General features: G+C 41.0%; 1 long non-coding RNA gene across 1 annotated transcript; it reads left to right on the top strand.

Annotated features, from left to right (window-relative positions):
- The first annotated feature begins 241 nt into the window (after nt 1-241).
- LOC311432790 lies at nt 242-822 on the top strand. The gene is made up of 2 exons (XR_014690335.1): nt 242-406; nt 529-822. It is a non-coding gene; the product is annotated as an uncharacterized lncRNA (long non-coding RNA).
- Nucleotides 823-7,261: the final 6,439 nt, after the last annotated feature.

Below are 7,261 nucleotides of genomic sequence, written 5' to 3' on the forward strand. Positions count from 1 at the left end.
CTCAACACATGTAGCCGGTGTTCGGGAGGACGATCGACGTTTTCACAACGAGAGCCCACCCCTCCCCTCTTCTTCCTGTTTCCACCTTTCATTGCTGAGTGTGACATCACATGGTATGGAATATCCCTTTGATTGGTTTAGGTCAGCTGCCCTAGTGATGTTTCTCTCCTCACTTTTTGCCCACCCCCTAGGAGGGTTAGAGAGAGTCCCGATGCTGTGCCGGCACTGCTCAGCAGTAAACTCAACGTTGGTGTGATAACACTGCTGTTCCAGCTACAAGTGCGGAGTACAGCACTGTATGGGCTGCTGCAGGGAGAGTTAACATTCCAGCCAGACCCAGTACAGTATCTGAATAAATAATGCTTGCATAGAGGTATTTGCAGGATTAGGGCCTCATTTCACATATGTAAGTCTGATTTCAGAAGTGCTTTCTTAAGCTTATATGAAGTTGATTAACTGTTCAGGAAACACAGCATGAGTTTTTGTTTCAAAACACTTTTTTTTTTTTTTTTTTTTTTTTTTTTCCAGGTTTGCAGCAATGTGGAAGAGATGTTGTTTTGCATCTTAACCAGATTTCTGAAACAGTTGCACATTTTCCATGAACTTTTCTTCAAAATTGATGTACTTGGGTCCATTCATTTAATTAGTCTTTGCCTAACTTTTCGCATGCACTGAAAAGGAATAATTAAGCTTTGCATGCTGAGTATAATATTTGATGATAAATGCAGTAAAATTAAGAGTGACTTTGTCTTTCTAACATTATTTCCCTGTGACAATAGTTAGTGTAACATCGGAATACAGAATTTGGAATATTTCTCTTTATCTAGTGTTTGAAGCTTTCTTGTCTTTCAGTCAAGTTTGGAAAAAAAAAAAAAAAAAATGTAAATCATTCTTAAGAAGCCATGTCTCTCTCTTCTTTTAGTATTCTTTGTAGTATAAATGATAATAGTTGACTGTGCAGAAGGTAGCAGAAATATATTTGAGGAGATTATGCACAAATACTATGGGCCTCACAAATGAGATGGAAGGTGTGAAGATCTTCATAAATTTAAGGCTATTTTTCATGATGTTACTTTCATTGTATGTTTTACCTTGTCTGTTTTTTTTTTTTTTTTTTTTTTAATCTTCATTGAAAATGTCCTGGATGGCTGTTGTGCTAGCATGTTAGACAGATTCTAAATTTGAGCATATAAGGATACAACCATCTGTGTCATCTCAGGAGGACAGCCAAGCTGGCTGAAGTTATCTTAACAATAGAAGTATGGTTGTAGCAATGATGAAATGCAGGTGAGATAAGGAAGAAGTGGTAACAGGTATAAGTGAATACATGAAATAAGTTTTTGGTAATACTTTTTTTTTTTTCTTAGTGACACTGAAATAATGGCTTGTATATCCATCTTACAATGAGTTTAATGATTTTTCTCAATTAATTTTCTCAATTAGTTTCTTATTCACTTAAGATACGACATGTTCTGGGTAGCTATGAATATGTATACCGACTGTTGAAGCTTTAGCAATGTGAATTTTTCTGTGATAAATATTTTCTGAAGTTTAATCTGTTTATATAACACAAACATTGTATATTGGTTAGTATTTAAACCTCAGATTTAATTTTTAGAAGTATAAGAATAATCTGTTAAGAATGGTTTTTTGACCACAGGGTGCTTTACTCGGCACCCAGTCTGCTAACTGCAGATGGGTCCCACAGTTTTCCCTACAGGGGAAAACAGACACTAGTGCAGGAGCTGGCAGGGCTCATTGAGAGGGCTTTAAACTACGTAGGAAGGGGGACGGGGAGGGAATAAGGCTCATTAGAGGTATGCCAGGGAGAACTATGGCAGGGCCAGGGAAGCAGGCAATGGCCCAGCTGAAGTACATCTACACTAATGCACACAGCATGGGCAACAAACAGGAGGAATTGGAAGCCATCGTGAAGCAGGCTAGCTATGACTTGGCTGCCATCACTGAAATGTGATGGGATCACTCCCATGACTGGAGTACTGCAATGACTGGCTCTTCAGAAGGGACAGGCAGCACAGAAGTGGTGGTGGTGTGGCTCTCTATATTAGAGAGTGTTTTGATGTTGTGGAACTTTAGACTGAGTCTGGGAATGATAAGGTTGAGTCCCTATGGGTTAGGATTGGTGGGAAGGCCAACAAGGCAAGCATCCTGGTGGGGGTCTGTTACAGAACACAAAACCAGGATGAGGAGACAGATGAGGAATTCTACAGGCAGCTGGCAGAAGTTGTGAAATTGTCAGTGCTTGTTCTTGTGGGGGATTTCAGCTTCCCAGATATATCCTGGAAGCACAACACAGCCTAGAGAAAGCAGTCTAGGAGGTTTCTGGAGAGTGTGGAAGATAGCTTCCTGACGCAGCTGGTTAGTGAGACTACTCGGGGAGGTGCCCCGCTAGAACTTCTGTTCACAAACAGAGAAGGACTGGTGGGAGATGTGGTGGTCAGAAGCTGTCTTGGGCAGAGTGACCAAGAAATGGTGGAGTTCTCCATTCTTGGAGAAGCCAGGAAGAGGACCAGTAAAACCACTGTATTGGACTTCCAGAGGGCTGACTTTGAGTTGCTCAGGACGCTGGTTGGCAGAGTCCCTTGGAAAGTGGTTCTGAAGGGCAGAGGAGTCCAGGAAGGCTGGGCGCTCTTCAAGAAGGAAATCTTAATGGCGCAGGAGTGGTCTGCCCCTTTGTGCCCAAAGACAAGCCGGCGCAGAGGAAGACTGGCCTGGCTAAACAGAGAGTTGTGGCTTGAGTTTAGGAGAAAAAAGAGGGTTTATAATCTTTGAAAAAGAGGGCGGGCCACTAGGGAGGACTATAAGGTTGTTGCGAGGCTGTGCAGGGACAAAATTAGAAAGGCCAAAGCTCATCTGGAGCTCAAACTGGCTACTGCCATTACAGATAACAAAAAATATTTTTATAAATACATCAACACAAAAAGGAGGACTAAGGAGAATCTCCATCCTTTACTGGATGCGGGGGGAAACTTAGTTACAAGAGATGAGGAAAAGGCGGAGGTGCTTAATGCCTTCTTTGCCTCAGTCTTTATTGGCAAGAGCAGCTGTTCTCAGGATACCCAGTACCCTGAGCTGGTGGAAGGGGATGAGGAGCAGAATGTGGCCCTCATAATCCATGAGGAAATGGTTGGTGACCTGCTACAGCACTTGGATGTATGCAAGTTGATGGGGCCGGATGGGACCCACCTGAGGGTACTGAGAGAGCTGGCCAAGCCAATTTCCATCATTTATCATCAGTCCTGGCTATCAGGGGAGGTCCCAGTCAACTGGCGGGTAGCAAACATGACGCCCACCTACAAGAAGGGCTGGAGCGTAGACCCCAGGGAACTATAGGCCTGTTCGTTTTACCTCAGTGCCACGGAAGCTCATGGAGCAGATTATCTTGAGAGTCATCACGCGACACTTGCAGGGCAAGCAGGCAATCAGGCCCAGTCAGCATGGGTTTATGAAAAGCAGGTCCTGCTTGACGAACCTGATCTCCTTCTATGACAAAGTGACACGCTGGGTGGACGAGGGAAAGGATGTGGATGTGGTCTGCCTTGATTTCAGTAAGGTTTTTGACACCATTCCCCACAACATTCTCCTCAAAAAATGGCTGCTCTTGGCTTGGACTGGCCTATGCTTTGTTGGGTTAAAAACTGGCTGGACAGCCGGGCCCAAAGAGTTGTGGTGAACGGAGTCAAATCCAGTTGGAGGCCAGTCACTAGTGGAGTCCCCCAGGGCTCAGCACTGGGGCCGGTCCTCTTTAATATCTTTATCAATGATCTAGATGAGGGGATTGAGTGCAATCTCAGCAAATTTACAAATGACACCAAGTTAGGTGTGTGTGTCGATCTGCTCCAGGGTAGGAAGGCTGTGCAGGATGATCTGGATAGGCTGCACCGATGGGCTGAGGACAATTGTTTGAAGTTCAGTAAGGCCAAGTGCCAGGTTCTGCACCTGGGGTGCAATAACCCCAAGCAGAGCTACAGGCTGGGAGATGAGTGGTTGGAAAGCTGCCTGGCAGAGAAAGACCTGGGAGTATTGGTTGATAGTTGGCTGAATATGAGCCAGCAGTGTGCTCAGGTGGCCAAGAAGGCCAACAGCATCCTGGCTTGTATAAGAAACAGTGTGTGGCCAGCAGGTCTAGGGAGGTGATTGTCCCCCTGTACTCGGCTCTGGTGAGGCCACACCTCGAGTACTGTGTTCAGTTTTGGGCCCCTCACTACAAGAAGGACATGAAGGTGCTTGAGCGAGTCCAGAGAGGGGCAACAAAGCTGTTGAGGGGTCTGGAGAACAAGTCTTATGAGGAGCAGCTGAGGGAGCTGGGCTTGTTCATCCTGGACAAAAGGAGGCTCAGGGGTGACCTTATTGCTCTCTATAGGTACCTTAAAGGAGGCTGTAGCGAGGTGAGGGTTGGTCTATTCTCCCACATGCCTGGTGACAGGATGAGGGGGAACGGGCTAAAGTTGCGCCAGGGAAGGTTTAGGTTGGATGTTAGGAAGAACGTCGTTACCAAAAGGGTTTAGAGGCATTGGAACAGGCTGCCCAGGGAAGTGGTGGAGTCATCATCCCTGGAAGTCTTTAAAAGACGTTTAGATGTTGAACTTAGTGATGTGATTTAGCGGAGGACTGGTTAGTGTTAGGTCAGAGGTTGGACTAGGTGATCTTGGAGGTCTCTTCCAACCTAGATGATTCTGTGATTCTGTGATTATTATTGGTTTCTTACCATTCTTTCATTTTGTACTTTCCAATCAACTTTTCCAAACACAAAATCATTGTATTGAATTTGCCTCTGTAATAGTGTAGGACTATTCATTAGCTGTCTCAGTGGAGCCCTTGTCAAATTTTAAAGCACCAAGTAATTTTGTCAAAGGAGATTATTTTGTGTGTGTGTGCAGTCAAAATTTTAATTCATGAAAACAGTTCTGAAATTATATTATACTATAATATGACATAGATGTCATGCACTTACAAAATACTTGAAAAGGGATAAATGCATATGTTCATAAAAGGAGAATTCAGTAGGGAAAAATAAAAGCCCTCATAATCAGCAACAAAACTCTCAGACAAGGCAATTTAACGATTATTGTTTTAATGCAGGTTTAAATAAGTATACTTGTATTTGATTTTTATGTGGGAGTTTGTGTTCATTTGGAATTAGGTTTCTGTAGAGCTTTTTCAGGTCAAATACCAGTTGTAGTTATCTTGTACCTCTAAACCTGCTGAGGCCCAGATGTGTAATATATATAACACTGCTGAGGCACAGTGTGTAATAAAGACTTTAGATTATAAACCACAAGAAAAAAACATTCATGCAAGAAGCAAGTTGCTGTGAGGTTCTTTCTTTTACATAAATTATTGTGTTTATATCCTCAGTTTCATGATTATTTCCTTACAATACAGATGATTTTTAGAATTAAGTGTGGAGATACTACATCCTATATGGAACAGAGCATAGTTTTGTTCTGAAATACTAGCTAAGCAGCAAGTGCAAGCACTGTGATTGTTTCCCATTTAAGTGACATAAATTTATCTGTTCAAAGAAAGATTCTCCAGTTCTTGAATAGTTTTTACATGACTAACACACCACAAACTGTATTATATCAATTGTAATGAATAAAGAAGTGTGAGCACAATGCATGCATGATACATCATTTTTTTTCAGAGCAAATGAATTATTGATGAATAATTTGCACTATGCTACTACTTGTCTTTGTGGTGCATGTTCTGCTAGTCATGGTCAATCCTTAAACCTTGTCTCTCATCTCAGGTCCAGAATGGTATTTCAGGTGCCTGCCTTCGGGCATTTCAGTTCAACTAAGTCACACACTTAAAATCGAATACAAGGGGCACAGTTGGATGTGCAAATGGATCCTTTCCATACTGTAGTTCCTTTTTACTCAAATGAGGGCAAAGTAATGAGTTGCATGAAGAGAATTGAGGTTATATCATTAGTATATTAAACATTGATCATTAAAATATGCTTTTGCTGAAATTTAACAGACTACCTTTAAAACATCAGTTGGTAGCAGAACATTGTGTAAAACCACTTGCTATTTTATAGATATTGAAATGGTCTAAATATTTCCTGTCTTATTTTACAGCCCTTTCAGAACTCACGTTGTAGAATGTACAGATGTGTAGCTTTATAATGCTCTAAAACATCAGCTGTTATGCACTTCAGATACCAAGAACATATAATATTGGCAGACCGATCAGTTTTCATGTAAAACTTTGCAACGGTTGTTGGCTTTTCAAATGAGGTTTCCTGTATTCACTTTGCAAGACAATTCTTTGCTTTGATGAGTGTCATATGTACACGTTTTCTTCCTGAAGTAACTTATTTTTAATGCAGGTGCTACATCAAGGGCAGTCCCTTCAGCTATTCCGTTCTTTTGAAAAGCAGAATAAGGCTTTACATTTTTACAAACCTCAATCCTGTTTATTTAATTGTCTCCTTTCTTAAGTAACTTCTGAGTATTCCCCAAGTAGTAAGCACTGCAAGTTTATGAATCCTTTGCCTCATAATTTTTTATCTTTCCTGTGTTACGCAATTGACATGTAGCATTCTGCAGAATGCAGTAATGATTAACTTCAAAAGCAGTCGTCATAATGCAGATAGTTAGTTGTATCTAAAAATAGAAAAGAAAAAAAAAAAAAAGAAGAAAAAATAACTGCAGTAGAACAAAGGCAACCTCTGGTTTAAAATAAGCAGACATCTAACTTTTACCTGACAGAATTGGAGTGCTTCAATTGCTGTAGATTTTTTTTTATTTCAAAACAGGTAAGAAGTCTTATTGTTTTTCATGTAAGTTTTGAGAAAACTTTAGAAAAATATGTTTGGAGCAGGTCATGACTGATGCTTTGGTTTAGGCTGTGTAGCATTATTCATTTTGTTTTAAATGCAATTTTCAGCTCTGTCATTCAGGCACAGTGATCATTATGTGTACATACACTTAGAAATGTTCTACAGGGAAAAGAAAAGTTCATTTTAGTTAGTAAATAAGCATTTAGAACAAGAATGGAAAGACTCCTAAAAATACGGACTTGAGTCAGTATTCCATGTTTTCTTAACTCTTGTCTATGATAGGAGGTCTTTCTGTTGTGTACTGTAGCTTGAATGTTAAAAAATGAGAGAATAAGAAATACTGAAAATGATGTTATTCAGAGGGTTAGGGTGATAAATTGATGGAGCTGCAGACACAGTGATTGTAGAAAAAATTAGGGCTTGAAAACATTTAGAAAAGGTCATTTGCCT

Source organism: Aythya ferina, assembly GCF_964211825.1.
Source record: "Aythya ferina genome assembly, chromosome: 2".
In the NCBI taxonomy this organism is placed as follows: Eukaryota; Metazoa; Chordata; class Aves; order Anseriformes; family Anatidae; genus Aythya; species Aythya ferina.